This window comes from Mchenga conophoros, linkage group LG7, assembly GCF_057382185.1.
Source record: "Mchenga conophoros isolate Kocher_MC1m ecotype Shallow Benthic linkage group LG7, M_conophoros_male_GT1.1, whole genome shotgun sequence".
Classification (NCBI taxonomy): Eukaryota; Metazoa; Chordata; class Actinopteri; order Cichliformes; family Cichlidae; genus Mchenga; species Mchenga conophoros.
Genome location: NC_140532.1, coordinates 12,136,250 through 12,155,239, shown reverse-complemented (window position 1 = coordinate 12,155,239; position 18,990 = coordinate 12,136,250). Strand labels below are relative to the sequence as shown.

General features: G+C 41.8%; 1 long non-coding RNA gene across 1 annotated transcript; it reads right to left on the bottom strand.

The window, feature by feature from the left end:
* Nucleotides 1-1,424: 1,424 nt before the first annotated feature.
* On the bottom strand, nucleotides 1,425-3,725 carry LOC146569662 (uncharacterized). The gene is made up of 3 exons (XR_014893181.1): nucleotides 3,146-3,725; nucleotides 2,698-2,759; nucleotides 1,425-2,413 (listed from the first exon to the last, which is right to left on the bottom strand). It is a non-coding gene; the product is annotated as an uncharacterized LOC146569662 (long non-coding RNA).
* Between the last annotated feature and the right edge of the window lie 15,265 nt (nucleotides 3,726-18,990).

Here is an 18,990-nt window from a genome sequence, read left to right as displayed (position 1 = left end):
ATTACTGCAAAGGTCCAAAAGGCGCTTTATAAGTGCAGACCAGTTATATGCAGGTCTTATCCTGATGCTTTTCAGCCAAGCATCCTTATCCTAGTAGTGGAATTAATCTCATCTCATGTTAAATGTAAATAAATAAATAAGTAATCCTGCTCCTTCCTTCTGGTCAGTATTGAAAGAGAAGTCAGAACCTACAGGTTTGAAGTTAGCTAGTATTAAAAGGACAGCCTTTGTATGGAGTATTTATGTTATGTTGTTTATTTCATGTGTTAAGATAAGAATGGATTTTATTTAAATAATAAAATTGTGGTTTATTCTTTGGACTGCATGCCTAAATTGAGAGGAGGGCTGAATGATGTAAAAGTGATGCAAAAACCAGTAGAGACCAAAGCACTGCTACTTTTGACACTTGGGACAAAGTAATCATTGCCTTAATTTGTGGAAAATAACCAAGGTTCTGATTTGCAATAACAGTTGTTGCGAATTCACGATGTTCTCAGAAGTAAAGATGTTTGTCTCTTTTATGGAAAAAAAATATTGTGAGAGGTTATTCGGGGTGTGATGTCAACACTGCAGCTCTCTAGTCTTACATTTTTTACAAAAACCCCTCAAACACACTTGTCATTCTTTTATTAATTCAGATGGAAAAAAAACCACACGACAGGGCTGTTTTAAAACCTCAGTTGAGACAAGTGACTTTGGGACTTTTAATCAAAACCTCAACCATGTGAGCTGCCTGTTTATCTGCATCAAACAGGATTTCAAGTGTGCCTTCAAGGCAGAGAATCCACAAGGTTTTGAAATACTTTTATAAGATATCTAATTAAGGGTTTTAGATTGATGCATGCACTGATTTTATCAAAGTAATATCCTCACTTTAAAATCCCATAAGACAGCATTTAGAAATGAATGAGGAGGCCAAGAAATATGAGGACGTTGTGGCCATGCTGTTGCTATGGTGTTGCTGTGCTATAATTAGAACCAGGAAAAGCTCATTAATCTACAGGCATACATTTAAAACTATATGAAGGGGGACTTTGTGCACACCTACTAATGGGGCATTAATAAAATCATCTGACTGCAGTGATGAGTTTTTGAATTTAACCTCCACAGTATGAAGTCACAGTTATGTCAAAAAACATTTTTCCTCTAAACAATTCTCAAATAACACATTTTGAATATCTCTATTATATCTTTTGGCCGACTGGTGTTTTTCTATTTGCTGAATAACTATTTCCAACAGATTGTACATAACAGAAGACAAAAATAATTACTATTGTATGCTATAATATTTGTCTTTATTTATTCTTTTGTACTGCAGAAAAGACGTGAGCACCACAGGGGTCTGCCTCAATTTTTATTTGAATCTATCACCAATAACGAGAGCACTCAGAGATGCTGTTTGCAGACAGTTTAATACAGAGCAGAATCTCAGACCCGTGCAGCGTTATGGTCTCAATTTCATTTGTTTTAATTTAATTCAGCACTGAACATGTTGAGATTGAGTGTAAGAAAGCAAAAAACAAAAAAGAAGGTATGATGGTTAAAAAAATGCACGATGAACAAATTTCTTTGAGGTTACTGAAAGAAAATCCATTTTTTATATCACATAATTCATTACATTTTATATTTGGTCTAATTTATTATTCACGTCTGACTCATAAAAAAAAGTTTTTGTCAAGTCACTGCAGCCTGATATAATCATAAACCAGACACCCAGATCATAACTGACTTTACAGACGTATGGGCGGCCTGAGAGGTGGCGGTCATAATCAGGATTGGAAATAGGTGAACAATCCTCCCACAGAGAAAATGTCTTGAAGTGTTTCCCCACTTCAAGCATCTTTTGCATGTACAGTACTGTATGTGTGCAAACATCTGCATTAAGATTAGGCTGTGATTTCACATTGGTAATGCATAAAATTCAGTCATTTGTTAGAAAAATCATAAGCACATGATGATAAGATTACAGGACATTTTGCATTGTTTAAAACACAAAGATGAAGAGAGACACTTTCAATAATTTCTGTTTATTCTTGTAGAAAAAAAACTTTCATGATTTAAAAAATTCTCTAATTTGCAATGATTGTACAACAAAAATGTATATATAATAAAAAAGATTGAATTAATATTAGGATTTGAAGGTAAAAATTCAGAAAAAATAGAAATGATAAAACCCAATGGCCACAGCATCCTTTATGTCCTTAGCTTCTGTTTTACTCCTTTTTGTCATTGACAGCCTTTGAGTATATGAAGTAAATTGGATTTGTTTATTGTTTTTCTGTCCTTTCCTGATGAGCTGTCGACCTAATCAGAATGTTTTTTAATAATTAGATGTACACATTATCAGGAGCAAAGTGTCGGTTGGAGGCAGTTAGTATTCACTGGCGTGCTGAACTGCGATCCTTGATGATCACTGAAAACATCAAGGTTAAAATTTGATTTTGAACATCTTGTGTGCAGTGAATAGTGAAAGGTAGACGTGGCACAACAAACAGTATTATGATGGCATTAAGTTATATAAGTTCGTTTGAAGGACATATGCGTGACCACTGTGGGGATTAAAAGGAAGTGAGAGACAATAGATTTAAACAATATTTATGCATGATGTGCTTACTGGTTTTGGGTAATGCAAACATGTAATGAACACTATAAATGAAAGAAACAAAGGTAATGTAAATTAGTATTTAGATAGGCTACCTGGGGCCTGTTGCAGCTGAATCGACGTGTTTAGGCTCTTCTTTTGGCCATTGTCCACACAGCTGAAAAGTCAAATACACATCACAAAAAAGGCTCTTCACTATTAGACTTGCTACACAAAAAGAGTGAAATTTTACTAACTCTTTACTTTACTAATCCACTCCCTGTAAAAGGTAATTTGCTATTCTGCTCATTACTATGTCTAACTGCAAGTTAAATTTATCTGTATAGCAGAACTCAAATTATTATAATATACCCTAACCTATGACATAACCATGTAACAATAAAGTACCGATACAAATGTTTGGCTGCTTTGGCACTCCTGTCGTTACTTGCGGAAAGGAGATGCATCTTACAAACCTAAGTGTGCATCTGCTAATTGTATAAGTTTAATATAAATACAAGTTAAATACATAAATATACACATACAAGAGATACTTAGTCTTACATTGCTCTTCTGTTGATCCACAAGATTGTTGTCTGTTGTAACGGCTCGACAAAAAAAAATTTACGCTTCTTTTTGGGCACGCTGCACGAACGGCCTGAACAGGGCTTAGCTCCTTTTCTTCTTCTTCTTCTTCTTTGAAAGATGTTTGCTGTGGGCAAAATACTAGTTTCTGATGAGCATTTGTAACCCGTTCATGTGTTACGCCTGTTGTTCTGCGTTGTGTTCTGGCGTGAAAGTAAGAGGCAGGAGACAGTACTGGTCTTTGGCTCTTTACTGTACATCTGCAACACAGAAATATGTGTTCGATCTGTGTGTGTCATGCGACTGCCAGTACACCTCTCCTCCGGCCATGCTGAAAGGAGCTGTGCCTGCAGCTTCATTAATGTACATTAATGTAATGAATCAAATACAACAAATTGTTTTAAAACATTAACTTAAGCTCTCAAAAACAAAAAGCACAAAATAAATAATATGTCACTGAAAAAACATCAAAACAACTTATAAGAACAATAAATGAAAGACTGCATCTCCAAAACATAAGAACATCTCCATACCTGCAACACAGAAATATGTGTTCGATCTGTGTGTGTCATGCGACTGCCAGTACACCTCTCCTGACGAAGGAAAAAAGAGTGCATGCTGTTAAAAAAAGGGAGACTGCCGCGAGTACGCTCTCAAGCCGCTAGCGATCAGGCTAACTTAGCATGCTAGCATTTTAGCTGCGTTCTCGACTAAAACTCATTATAAGTGTATATTAGTGAACTCCGCCCTCCACAAAACTTATCCCGAATGAGTCTCTTAATGACAAATAAAAACGCGGCGGTTCGGCTGTATTCACACTGCAGCTTGGGATCCGAACAAACTTTAATTAGCTGAGAGCAACGTGGCAGTGACTTACCTCCGGCCATGCTGAAAGGAGCTGTGACCGGGGCACACATGCACGCGCCTACGTCACCACGCAGCGCACACACGCACATGAACGCACACAGACTCAGATCACACAGGTAGGAGAGTGAGATGCAAAAATGACATATTTAATCCAAAAAAAGAAAGTGTTTTGGGTGAAATTCACAAGTATTTAACACATATGTTACATTCACCCCCCCTGAATTTCACCAAAATCACTACACATCTGAATGGTACTGCAGTACCAAGAGGCACAACGATGCTGAACTACCATCACCTCCAGAACAGGCAACCCAAGGATCTTATCCCATAGTTCAGTTAAAAAACTATCCATAAATGGATTAAAAGAAGTTGGATAGGTTGATCAGGCCTCCAACCCTTTCAGAACACAAAGGTGCAGCCTACACCTCATCAAACGTGGTCCCATAAACACGCCCAGGGTGGGTGTCATGATGCCTCAAGCAAGTACAACACATTCATAATACGCAATGGGATGACCAAAAAAAACAGTCTACGTCAGAGGCCGAGCCTCCCGTGGCGGTAACAGGCCCCATGTAATAGGCTTCTGGACCATGTTTTCTATCAGCCTGTTGACTGACTTTACCACCCGACCTGCTCTGGTAACCACTCTGCTTCGAACATTGGCATGGTCAGAGTCATGTCTTGGCAAGTTGGATGGCTGCCCAGTATACGGCTGACCAGAGGTCTGATTGATGTCTGAGCCAGAAAAAGGAACAGTCTGCGGAACAACAGCGTCCCCATGACAGGCACCTGGAACAGAATCTGTGCCAGACTGTGTCAAATCAGAGGTAGCGGAACAGTCAACCGGAGTAGGAAGAGCAAGGTGCTGGGCCTGACCAGAAGGGCTTGCTGAAGTGTGCGTTGTGCAAGTCTGAGAGTCAGGTAGGGCATTGTCCACAGCCGCACCATCACATGAACCATGCTGACGATCCGTGGACTGTCCACATCCACATCCACTCCATGGCTCAAATCCGAAAGGACCCACAAGGAAGTCCTTGCTGCGGTAGACTCTGTCTCTAGACTGCCAGGGTCCTCCAGATCCCCACAAGCACTGAGATCCCCCTCACTGGAGAAAAAATCTAGGGACTGACTTCCCAACGAATCCTGGACAGGAAGGAAACTCACGTCCAACAGAAGGTTTCTGTGTACAACCTTACTCTGGCCTGAAGAGTCACTGATCCTGTAAATGTGGGTCCTGGGATGCCTCTCCACAACAGTGTAAACCTGAGGCTCCCACTTGTCTGCAAGTTTCTTCTTGCCCCGCTCGCCTTTATTGGCAAGCAGGACGCGATCCCCAACGTTCAGAGACACACCTTTGATTTTCTTATTGTATTGACGAGCCTGATGCTCCTGCTCATTGCTGGTGTGCTCCCGGGCGATCTTGGCAGCCTCAGACAAGTATGACAGAAGAAGCTTGGAGTAGCCGTTAAAGTCCACCACAATGGGATCATGCAAAACAGACTTGAACATAACGTCGACCGGTAGTCGTGGGACACGGCCGAACATCAAGTAGAATGGGGCATATCCAGTAGTCTCGTGAACAGTTGCATTATAAGCAAAGGTCAATGTCTGAATCTGCTGCGGCCATTCCTGTTTGGCTCTGAGAGGGAGAGCTCGCAGCATGTTGCCAAGTGTGCGGTTGAACCGCTCCGTGCCCCCATTGCCCATAGGGTGATAAGCCGTAGTGTGAGACTTGGCAACGCCCGAAATCTGCAGAAGCTCAGAAAATAATTCACTCTCAAAGCTGGGACCTTGGTCTGAGTGAATACGCTCAGGGAAACCATATACACAAAAAACACAGTCCCATAACTTTCTGGCAACCTGCTTGGCAGTCTGATTCTTGCACGGGAAAGCAAAGGCCATTTTCGTGAAGTGGTCAGTTGCCACAAGCACATCAACAGAGCGCTTCTTTTTGTCCTCTGCTGACCAAAAGTCAATGCAGATGAGCTCCATGGGAGCAGAGGTCTTAATGCTCTCTAATGGGGCTCGTGCTGCAGGCTCTGGAGTCTTGGCAAGTATGCACCTTCCACAGCACCGAACATGCTCCTTCACATCCCTCTCCATATTGGGCCAGAAAAAACGTTGCCTTGCTAGGTGGAGGGTGCGAACTTGACCCTGGTGCCCTGCCAAATCGTGGACACCTTTCAAGGCCTGCACCCGTAAATTCACTGGCAACACCAACTGGAGTCTCTTTGTTTTGCTCACAGGGTCTCTCGTCTCCCTGTAGAGAATGCCATCCCGAACCTTGAGCCTCTCCCAGTGCTTCAATAGGGCCAGTGCCCTGGAATCCATACCATGTCTCTCACGCCTGGAAGGGCGCCTCCTGCGGGCTACGAGTGGCAGGACAGCGGAGATGACGGGATCTTGAAGTTGGTGGTCCTCCAGCTCATGTAAGGTAAGTGATGGCAGTACATCATTGCCAACTGGTTGCAACTGCTGAACAAGGTAGAGAAGGGAGGCAGCTCTATTCTCCGCAGCGGTTTCCCAGTAATTATGGTGAACCAAGGTAGCCGTGACTTCCGACGAACTGTAGGAATCTTCTGAGGTCAGAGCTGGAACAGGTTGTTGGGCAACCTGAATATTTTGGACACCAAACCTGAAAGCGTCCTGCACCTCATGAGCCGCCGCACCTTCTGCATTCCGCACCAAGTGCTCGTAGGGCTCCTGAAGCAAGCGCCCACCAATAGAATAGGTGAAGGGGTCACGACTAAGTGCATCTGCTACAACATTCTTTCGACCTGGGATGTACCTCAAATCAAAGTTGTAGGATGACAGCTTGGCCACCCACCTTTGTTCATAAGCGTCCAGCTTGGGTTTGGTCAATACATAAACGAGCGGGTTGTTGTCAGTCCACACTGTGAACTGGTGCCCCTTCAACCAGTGGCTGAACTTTTCAGAGATGCTCCACTTCAGGGCCATGAACTCAAGGCGATGGGCTGGGTATCTCTGCTGTGACCTGCTTAGTGCTTTGCTCGCAAAAGCAATAGGGCGTGCCTTATCCCCGTCGATAGGCAATTGTGATAAAACCGCTCCCAGTCCATCCAGAGAAGCATCCACAGACAAAATAAACGGTCGTGAAAAGTCAGGGTGAGCCAACACGGCACAGTTAAGGAGGTCGTCCTTCAGTTTATGAAAGGCCTTGTCACATGCAGGGCTCCAATCTGCAGCAGTCAACTTCCTGAACATGCCAGCACCCCTCCCAGCGTGACTAGTCCGTCCCTTCCTCTTCTGACCAGCCGTCAGAGCAAACAGAGGCTTGGCAATGGCTGAGCAACCAGGAATGAAGCACTGATAGAAAAAGACCATTCCTAAAAAGGACTTAATCCTTTTCACAGAAGGAGTGCAACCATCCTTCTCCATTAGAGCCTCCTTTGGCATCTTGGAAATCACTTCCACCTTAGCTGGGTCCACAGCCACTCCGGTCTGGTCGATGACATGACCAAGAAACCTGACTGACTTCCGCAGCAGATGACACTTCTTTGGACTCAACTTGAGATTGTTGTCTCTCAACCTTTGAAAAACAGCTTGGAGCCGGCACAGGGCTTCCTCTTCAGTGGGAGCAAAGACCAGGAGGTCATCCAAGTAGCAGAGCAGACTGGTGAAGTTGAGGTCACCAAAGATGTTCAGCATCATGCGCATAAATGAAGCTGGGCTATTGCAGAGCCCTTGTGGCATCCGGTTGTATTCGTAGAGGCCAACAGGCGTTGTGAAAGCGGTGTACTTCTTATCCTCCTCACACATTGGAATGTTGTAAAACCCAGAGGTTAAGTCCATCGTGCTGAAGAAGGCATTGCCCCCAAGCGCGGCAAGGCAATCCGCTTGGTGAGGGAGTGGGTGCGCATCCTTAAGAGTCCGCGCATTCAACCACCTGAAGTCCGTACAAATCCGCAATCCACCATCCTTTTTCCAGACCATGACGAGGGGGGATGCATACTCGCTGATGGATTTGCGAATAATCCCTTTCTCCTCCATGTCAGTGAGTACCTGCCTTCGTTGTTGGTAATGAGCAGGGGGTACTCTTCTGTAAGGCATACGGAATGGGCGTTCATCAGTCAGGTGGATCCGATGTACAAAGCGTTTAGCTTCGCCACAGTCAAGCGGGTGTCTAGAGAAGATGTCCTCATACTGCTCAATTAGCTCAACAAGCTCTCTCTTTGATTGTAAGCTGGCATGGCATGAGTCAATGTCAAGATCACCCAAACCTAGGGAGCACAACCTGTCATTCAAGTCGGCCTCAGTAGCAGCTGGCCCACTGACTGGTACCTGGGCCATACTCGCCATCTTGCAGGAGTCCTGCTGGAAATCAAGGTCCTCCACCGCAAGGCAAGATGAAACGACAGCAACCCTCGAGTTGCGTTTCAAGGTTAGTGGTTTTGAGGAGAGATTGGTCATCTTCAATGGCACCCACCAATCACCCCACATGGATGTGATCACCCGGCCAACAAGAACGTCTCTCGGCCCAGACCCAGAGGTGCAAGGTTCCACGATGATCGTGCTGCCTGGAGAGACTGGCACATTGCTGGGCAGCCTGCCCCATACCAGATGCTCACACCGTGGGAGTAATGTCACAGCACGAGGCAGTTTCACAGTGCCAATTTTGTCAGGAACCTCCTCACCCCTCCATCTGGTGGTGCACGACATCATGTCCAAGAAGTGCTCATAGTCAAGAAGCGAGTGCTTGCTTCCCACAGACACAAGCTTCCAATAGTCATCAGAATGTTTCATAACTCGCATCAGGTACTTGAGAACATTGGAGCCAATGATGAGCTCATCACGCTGGCCCGACACTACCAAAACTGGTACAATGCATTTCACACCGTGGACAGTAAGTGTCAAGTCATAAACGCACTTTGGGTGGGTCTGCTTCCCACCACAGCCAACCAGCACAATACGTTCGGCCGACTGCGGTCCACTCACAAGAGCCCCAGCCTCTCTAAGTGACTTCTCGGCCTCTTCACTCATAGTGCAAGCCATAGACCCGGAATCCATCATGCCCCTCAAGTTAACCTTGTCATTCACTGCAACTTGGGTGTAGAACAATTCACTAAATGTAGGCACTACTGCTGGTCCCTGAACCACGACACGGTATCCCTCTGGCATTGTTGAACAGGTGTTGACATAAAGAATTTCGTGTTCCCACAGACCTGACAACTCTTCTTAAGAAAGGGCCCGCGGGTAAAACGCTGCGAAGGTGCAGATGCAGGGGCTGTAGTCTGCACATTCTGACATGCAATCACGCGATCCAAGAGGCTGATCAGAGCGCGCATGCCGGTCACATCAAAAGCTTGGGTGTTAGTCGAACCAAGCTCGCAACCAACTGACTGCTGACTAGATTGAGTGGACACACTGTATGTTGGTGACTGTTGGAACTGAGGAGTAGGAGTAGGCGCCCGGACAAGAAGACACTGATGTCCCAGAAGGACAGGTTGTCGAAACATCAGCTAGAACAGGAGTGAAGCAAGCTGCTGTGGGCGAAAGCTGACAAGCAAGGTTTGAGGCTGGTGCTGTAGGCTGAGACTGCAAGGCGACACTGGCCTGCCCAGGCTGTGATGCCATCGCTTCTTGAGGCACAATAGAGCAGTTGTGGCTAACCTCTCTCCTCTGTGAGGTGTGGAAACTGCCCTGACTGCGTGCCCTGAGTTCACGCTGGAAGCTATCAATGCGTTCTTGAACCTCAGTGGTTGTCCACTCCTCAGCTGCTTTGATGCTGAGCCTGTTCAAGAGGATGGGGTCAGGGCAATACTTGATGAACATCATCGAGACCTCACGCCCTGGATCCTCAACATTACGCCCCTGCCTACGCAAGCACTCGTCAGCAACGTCAATAGCATTGTTTAGCCTTATCCAATATTCCATCACTCCCTCATGTTGTAATGGTTTCGTGTTATAGAAGTCAGCCATAGGCATAGAAGAGTAAGTCAATACACTAAAGTGCTGTTTCAGAATGTCAAATATCAATTCAGGAACCTGGACATGGTCAAGTGAGGGGTTGTGACGTAGGGTGACCCTCACTACATCCTCGCTGATCTGTTGGTGTGTTGCGTTTTACAAAGTACATTTCCATCATTTCAACCCATTCATGAATGGAAAATTTATCACTGCCATCACCCCTGAAAACTGGTGGCTCCTTGACGTCTGATTGCAAGACAAGTTTCACCCCAGACAAATTTAGCTCAGGGGGTCCCTGCTCAGCCTTAGAGCTTTCAGTAGGCATACTGGTCCCCTTATCACCTTGCAGCTGGGCTACAATGGACTGACCAATCTGATTGGCCAAATCTGAGATGAGTGTACTCAACTCAGCACTGCCAGCTGTCTGCGGGGTCTGAATGTCACAGGGGGGAACCTGGAGACGAGTGGAACAAAACTTGGGAGCAAATGACACACCAACTTTAGGTGTCTGAACCCCATCCCCAAGAAACCACCCTCGCCCCATACCAACATTAGAGGAAACCTCCCCATCAGGAACACCAGTTGCCTCTGAACCAGATGCTGACTCCATAATGATGAATAAAGCACAATCACAAGAAACAAGATTCCAAATAGTGCAACTGTACAAAAGCAAACACAGTATTCTTAACTAACACTTAATGTTATCCAGGATGAGAATTGAGCAGATTAAATGTCCAAGCTCATTCAAAAAGTCCCACACAAGTTAGGAAAAGCAACCAACTTGGAACGAGGGCCTACGTCACCACGCAGCGCACACACGCACATGAACGCACACAGACTCAGATCACACAGGTAGGAGAGTGAGATGCAAAAATGACATATTTAATCCAAAAAAAGAAAGTGTTTTGGGTGAAATTCACAAGTATTTAACACATATGTTACACATTCATTTAATCTTTGTAAGCCAGTTTAATTGAAGTATCAGTGGGTAAAGCATATGAATTAGTATCAAAATGTATAACTAAACCAGTTATTACATTTCTGCGCATTGCTCACACATGCTAGTTAAAGTAAAATGTCACTACAAGAATACTTACAAACCAGTACTTCTTTTCCATTGCTCCGAATTTCTGTTAAACTGGGAACCTCTCCTGTGATTTTGCAAAAGTACCATCCACTGCATGTTTCATTAACAACAGATAAAATGTGTGTATTTTCACTGCCTTCAGTGGAACTGTTTGCAAACTTGTTAATTATTTTACTGCACAGATTCCCTGAGTTGCTGAATGAAGGTCCATGTGAGCTAAAATACCAAGACACTCGATATCTCTCATATTTCTTTGTGCTCAAGCAGCAGTGCAAAGTCAGAGATGACCCAGATGGAGCAATCACTCTTGTCTGGGTTTTATCCAGAAATACGTGAGTCTGGCCCGATATCCCCACAGCTGCTGCTACCACTGTAGACAGAAAAAAGAAGAAATGTTATACCTTTTGTTTTTTCTGTTTTAATTTTTTATTTTATTTGTGTTAGATATCAATTTTGAGTCATAGAGTGGAGTTTTTAGCAGAACAACAGTGCATGGGAATCAGAGGACACAGGTTAAATCGAGTAAAACAGGAAATAATCAAAAAGAACATAAAGACAGACAAGGGAGCATTTGTGTAAGCACAAGCAGTTGAGACAGAAGAAGGAACCAAGAGGAACATGACACAGATAACAACCTCAACGAAGGAACTAAAACTAAATCCAATTCAAGAATTCAGATCTAACACTACAACAGAAACTCAAAACCAAAAGCCAATAACTGATCTAAACTGGGAGAAACTAAACTCAGAGCAACACACAGGTAACAAGGAAAAAACAACAATAGATGGGGAAGACTAACAAACAACCTGACAATGAACGAAAGAAAACTCACACAATAAATGCACATGGGGTGACGAGGGAAGTGGAAACACATGGGGAACATAGCTGTGATGAACAGACCTAATGACACAAGAGGAAGCAAAACTGAACACAGGACAGGAGACTGTCAAAATAAAACAGGAAATACTAAGACACAGACTAATCCATTGGGACTAGACAGGCTGAGGGGACAACGGGAGGAGACACAAGGAGGGGAAACACGGAACACAAGAAAACTCTGAAAACAGCAAGAAAAACTCAGGACTGACTAGTGAAACCTAAATCATCATAATAACACAAAAACACTTGGAAAAAACACAATAAACTCAAAAGTTGGGTCAAACACCCAGAACCATGACATGCAACCTGAACTTTTAACTGCCTAATTATAAAACAGTGCGAACTGCTGGATTGTCTCTTGAAGTTCTCTCAGTAAAAAAAGATGGTATTTAGTCAATTAGAATTTGATGCCTAAACTATGACTAAAACTAAAAAAGTTTTAAGAAAGTTTGCTGTCAAAATTAACACTGATGAAGCAGCCAATCTACAAACACAATGAACGCTACCAATAACACCACACCACCTTTGATCTACTGAAAGTAGCAATGATGGAGATGTTTTTGATTACATGTGCTTCCCAAAGCTTGACTTTGCATCCAGTCCTTCCCTCACCTACTTGATCCTCACTTACTTTTTGATTGTCTAGTCTTCAAAATGGAAAATTTTCATTATTTCTGAGCAGTAATTTGATGAAGAAGCATGACTTTTTTGTGATTTGTGTTTTTTTTCTATATTTGAATCAGTTTTTAGCAATACTATAATCAAATAATCATGCTAACCTCTTCATGGTGGATTGCATTCCCACTCATCTGTGTTTACTGACCTTAAAAAAGCAAAGAACAAAGTAAAAATGTTGATTGTTATTGAGGGTTTCAATTCCAATTCCCTCCTCGAATGTGTGAAATTATAAGTATTATATTGCTAAATGAATAAGGGACCACAGTGAGCTCATATACTGACTGTAGCACAGTGACACTTTTCTGAGTTTTCTTTCTTTTTTCTTCTTTTTACTTTTATGACATTTACTTTATATGATTTTATAATCACGAGGCTCAAAAACCCTGCAGCACACATTAAGATGACCAGAATAGGGTGAGCCCAGTGTGACTGCACGTAATGGTGACATACTTTATTCCCCAACATTTGAGCCACAAATGAAAATCAGGTCAGTGGTCTGTGAGACACTCTCCAACACAGACAAAAAATGTCCAAGATGATTGCACTAACCTTAAACCAGTATCATTTTTCCAAAAAAGCTGAACAATGAAATGAAACAGCAGCGGTTATGGTATCATACATAAGAGCTTAAACAAATACAATGTCTCTCAGCATTAATTCAAATTATTTCAGAGGCTATATAAAAAGCAGTTAAATGATACAAAAATTAACTGATGTAAAAATTACAGCATGCAATTAGCAATTAACAGTATAAAAGAATCAAATTTAAAATTTTGGTCATTTTTAAAAGGCTAAAGAAAACAGGAAGCTCGTCCGCTTCCATTAGATCACCTTGGATAAGTCGTACATTAGACCTTTTTTTATATCAACACCTTTCAGTGATGTCTCTTTGCTTAAGTTAATAACAGAACTCGTACTTGTATAGTATGTTTATTAATATAAAATTAATTACTTACCTTTATATTACAGTTCAAATCAGATTGAACCACAGCTCCTGACTCTAACTTGTTGTTTAAAGGGCAGTGTTAAAAAAAATGCTAAATTCAAAGAAATTTTGTCTTTGTTAATCTTAAAGCCACTGAAAATTTATCATTTTAGGTCAGATCAGTGAGAAGTTTCCAACTACCCATAAATCCCAGTGCGTTAGAGGTTTTCTCTAATTGCTTTGCTGAATGACAAAATGAGCCTGTCTACTACTGCTGCCACCAATATAAACATTTTTTTCTGACTTTATCATTAGATATGTGTATCTTCCCACAAAGTTTTTAATTAACCAGATAGAACTAGTTTGTGATATGTCATGTCTGCTGCTTCAGAAGAATGTAATAGAAACCAGCTGTGGAAAGAAGCAGCCCTGCAGTCAATCAGATTACACCTTGCAGAAGAAAAGTGTGGGTAGGTTCAGTGTTTTATTGATTTCACTGACACCAAACAGAGGACTCAGCTTTCAAGTAGGACAGGTTCTTATTTTCTGTGTTTAAAAATAACAGTTGTTGTCTGAAGTGGGATAAAATAAATAAAAAAGAAATCTCAGTCGGCCACACATACGTCTGTGTCTGACAGCACAGCAGTGATGTGACTGGATCTGTCCTTGGGTTCCAAGAGAAACATCGTCCTCTAAGAGTCTCAGTGATATTTATTAAATATTATTTATATGAATTATACTTTAAATACAACTAAAAAGGGGAGTCCAGCCCAGTGCAAGAAGATTTATAATCTTCAATTTCTTTTTTTTTTTACATCTTGTTTGTCATATATTTTCATATATTTCTGGAAATATGAGGAGCATCTTGGCTTGGAACTCTATCTTCCTCATTTTACTTTTCATAATCACTGTCTACACTTTTTGAAACAAAAAGAAGTATAAAGTACCCACAGTAGCTTTAGGTTATATAAACAAATCAACAAATCAGTATGAGTTTTGTGAGTTTTCTAGTCTTACTCCCAAAGCCTTCAAAGAGGAACAAAAAAAATTATTTTCTGAGCATTTAAGCTTTATTAGACTTTCAGGTGTACGGTGGATGATCTGCATGTTTCTCAGCAACACAATGCTCGTTGTTTCTTTGTCCTCCTCGAGCATAAGGTGAAAGGTAAAAATTAACTTTTTTAAATGTCTGAACGAGGATTATAACTCTTGAGGACAACGAACTGAAAATTCTTGAATTGTCTTAAGAGATCTGTCTTTATGGCACACATCCCAGCAGATTACCATGGAAACACATGCAAGTTTCACAATGTTAAATCAAAAACGCTATATTTATATTACCATCTCATAGCCGTCCTTCAGTCACAGATGCATACAAACGGCAGCTGATGATTCAGAAAAGAAGGAAGAAACCAACTTTGGCATCATGACATTTTATATTATTTGGCTGATCAGCAAAGATTTCTTATTAAAGATGTAACTTGACCAGTAAAACAATGGCTTATAAGATTTCTTTAACATGCTGGGCCATAGGCTGTGAAGGGGAATGATTCATGCTTTTAATAGCTTGTGGTATATATGTAACTTTGGTCATTTGGGTAAATTGATAGATAGTCAGTATACTTATGAATAATTACGTTTAACCATGTTTGCAACCCCGAGTGCTTTACCAGAGATAATTCAAACATCGAGTGTGTTATGAGTTATTCCTCTCTGTGGGAGAGTTGCACATGTTTTGCAATCTTGAAAGATGCAATAAGAGACGTCGGAGCCATTGCCACATCACTCATTGCATCTTTAACCATGAGAAAATCCATTTTTCTCATGGTTTAACAGTTCCTCAGGACTGCTTTCCTCCTCTCTGCCCTCATACTTCCCTACCCCATCCAGACCGCAGATGTCACTGTTGGGACATTTTGATCAGAGTTTCAAAGCTTCATGAAAACTTTGGACATTTTTCACAGATTCAGCTAAAGAAACTGGAACAAATTATGTGTTTTTGTGACAGACTGATGAAGATACAATTATTACAGTTATTTGCTGAGTTGTCTTTTATGCGTAGACAAAACACCGCTCCATCCATGAGTTACATGTAGTAAGGGGCATAGAAAAAAACTCCTGGTCCAGCTTTGTTTGGTTTTGATGTTAAGTTACACACCTGTGTTGGTGCTGTATGTACCGCTGCAGAGGCGTCAGTGCAGTGTGCCATCAGTGCTAATAATAACCTGCAATACGATAAATATGACTACCGCTCATGTGCTTTTAAAATTACAACCTTAGCTGTACCAAGTGAATTGATGTATGATGATAAACTGTTATTCAATCCAGGATTGAAAGTAAACATACTTGTAAGATCTATGTTAAAATATGTGTTTATGACCATAACTGATGATTAAATAAAATCTAAAAAGAAGTCACAGTTGATGTAAAACACTAGTGTGAATATATATTCACTTATTTATTTCCTGCTGTCCTAGAAAAATATTTTTAGAATTTTGAATTCACATTCATGGCTTTTAAAAGCTGTTATTTCCAAACAGAGGCTTTTGAGACTACATGGAAATGTCATTTTCCTTGATAAAGGACATGGCAACCCACTCCTGAACCTGGTCACCCCTTTACCTTGAGGTGCTGCTATTGCTGGAGACAGAGACACCCACTGCTTCATGTCAGCTGAGCTCACATATGTGAAAGCACAGGACCAAGCAACTTAACATTTTTGTTTAAAAAGGGAAAACTTTGAAACTAAACCTAACTAACCTATCCAGACGGGGGAAAAAAGTCTGAAACATCCCAGTGACATTTTCCAGCATTTTTCAGGTGACCCATATCATCAGGGCTGGACTGGGACAAAAAATCAGCCCGGGCATTTTGACTAGTGACCGGCCCACCATGGTATTATAGGAAAAGCCATAAAGCCTTTATAATAAACTTAAACCTACACCCTCAAGATGCTTAATTGACAAAACCGATTTTAATTTAATGCACGTATAAAACAAATGCACAGAAATCTATTATTTTTCTCCAGTAATTAAATAGATTCAACATCTTTCTTCAACAAAATTGCAGACCTTCATAGAAGGTGCCTTCCCAAAGGGAAGAATACTATAATTTACTAGGGCATATACTAGACTTAATATTTACTGAATACAATAATGAACTTCTATACATTTTACATCAAATGAAAACTTTGGTTGTAAGATTCAGATAATTATTTATTAAAAGCGAGACATTTTAAATAAGAATAAGAAAGAAAAGTATTTCTTTGTGCCCCCCTTTCCCTGTTAATGCCCTACCTGCCCCCCCCCCGGCAAAACTTTGCTAGATCCACACCTGCACAGTTACCAGCTGTCAGCTACCTAAAAAAAGGATCCTGGTGTTATTTGTCTCTCAGAAACAGTTCATAACTTCCCTTCAACTCATTCATGTCACCTAAAAGGTAAACCTGTTTCTCCATCACCTGTTCAGCTCTGATGATTCAGTAAGGTCATCTCCTGGTTTCATCTTCATGTTTCCCTCTCACCACATATCCAAACGGATATCATGACCAGCAGCTTTACAGCTGTGGCTCCAGCAAACATCAGCTGATACTAGAAAGTAATATTAAATAAATTACAACAGCTGATAAAGCTTAAACCTGCTGCTGTTGTTTAGCGCGACCTCCGCTGGTTTCCTCTTCCTGGCGCAGAGAGAAAAGCCGATCAGCTGATCATTGATCAGTTTCATGATTGAATTAGCAACTTTCTAGCTGAAGTCGTACGTGACAAATCACGTTCCTTTTCACCTCAACTTTAAAGTTCGACTCTGGGCTGTAATTGGTCCAGCCCAGAGTCGATCATGACCAACTGGCCAATCCACCACTATTAATTTATACCGTTAAAAAAAAGAAAAGAAATAAAACCCCATCGGCCCATAAAAACGAAAAATCACGAGCGGCCCACCAAGCAAATGCCCGGTATGCCCGATGGCCAGTCCAGCCCTGCTTATCACACTGGGAGCAGTCTAAAGCAGCATCTCTCAGTTCAGGTTGGACACTTTGTGGTGCTTACACTTGTATGTGAAGCTCTGTGAAATAGTCCCCATTGCGTCACTATACCTCATTCATGTTTTATTTTAAATAGAGACACTTCAGTTTATTGAAGGTAAAGTACTCAAGCTCCACTCCTGTGCGTGTCTTTCTCTCTTAAACCCCCAAGAAAACTCAGATTCTGGACCAACTTAATATTTCATCATTCTCCAAACCTGTGATGGATTTTGTTGCATCATTAAAAATTTGTATGTTCTGTATCACTTTGTGATTTCTCTGTTTTCTGATTTGAACGTAGCAAAGACTCGAGTTTGAGTCTCAAGGACCTTTCAGTTCATTTTATGAATGCTTTCTATGGTATACATGGTCCTCACTTAGGATGATTTATAGTGTACTAACGCTTAATCGCGTGTAGTTATTGTAAAGTGTTACTGCTTAATGTATGTGTTGCAAAGCTTTAACCCCTGAGTTGCCTGCTCTACACCCACTTCACTTCACATTCCTGCCCACTATAGTAACACCTTTGTTGAGTGTGTGGATGATATCTTGGTGGTGGCGCTCATTTCTGGGGGGATGAATCCACCTACAGAGATGAGATGGATCTGCTGGTGTAATAACAACAAATTTCTCCTGAACAATGCAAAGACCAAGGAGCTTATAGGGAGCTTATCGTGGATTTTAGGAAGAAGGCAAATGACATCCTGCCACTCACCATCAACAGGCTCTGTGTAGAGAGGATCTCAGACTAATGCTTACTGGAAGTCATCATCAGGGAGGACCTGACCAAGCAAACTGATGATGTAGTTAGAAAAACCTAAAAGAGACTCTGCTTTCTAAAGGTTCTCAGAGAGAATAACATCCCTGTGAAGCTGATAGTGTCCTTTAATCGCTGCACGGTATTGAGCATCCTGGCCTACTGTTTCTGTGTATGGTTCTCCAGCTGCAAAACAGCACAGAAGAAAGAGCTCCACGGGGTGATATATGGTTATATAACACCCCCTCAATTGATGAACCACACAGACCAAGTCATCTCAGAAACAGTCAGATCCAATATAACTTTCATGTAAAATGTTACAATGTTACAACACAGTCTCATGTTTACATGTTTACAACCACATTTTACCATTGGGGGCTAGTGCAATATGGAAACAGTTGTGTTTGTTTATAGATGTATTTCATATATATTTTTATCAGTCTCGGTCGTTGTGTCCTTGGGCAAGACACCTGTTGCCTGCTGGTGGTGGTCAGAGGGTCCGGTGGCGCCAGTGTTCGGCAGCCTCGCCTCTGTCAGTGCGCCCCAGGGTGGCTGTGGCTACAATGTAGCTTGCCATCACCAGTGTGTGAATGTGTGTGTGAATGGGTAGATGACTGAATGTGTAAAGCGCTTTGGGGTCCTAGAGACTAGTAAAGCGCTATACAAATACAGGCCATTT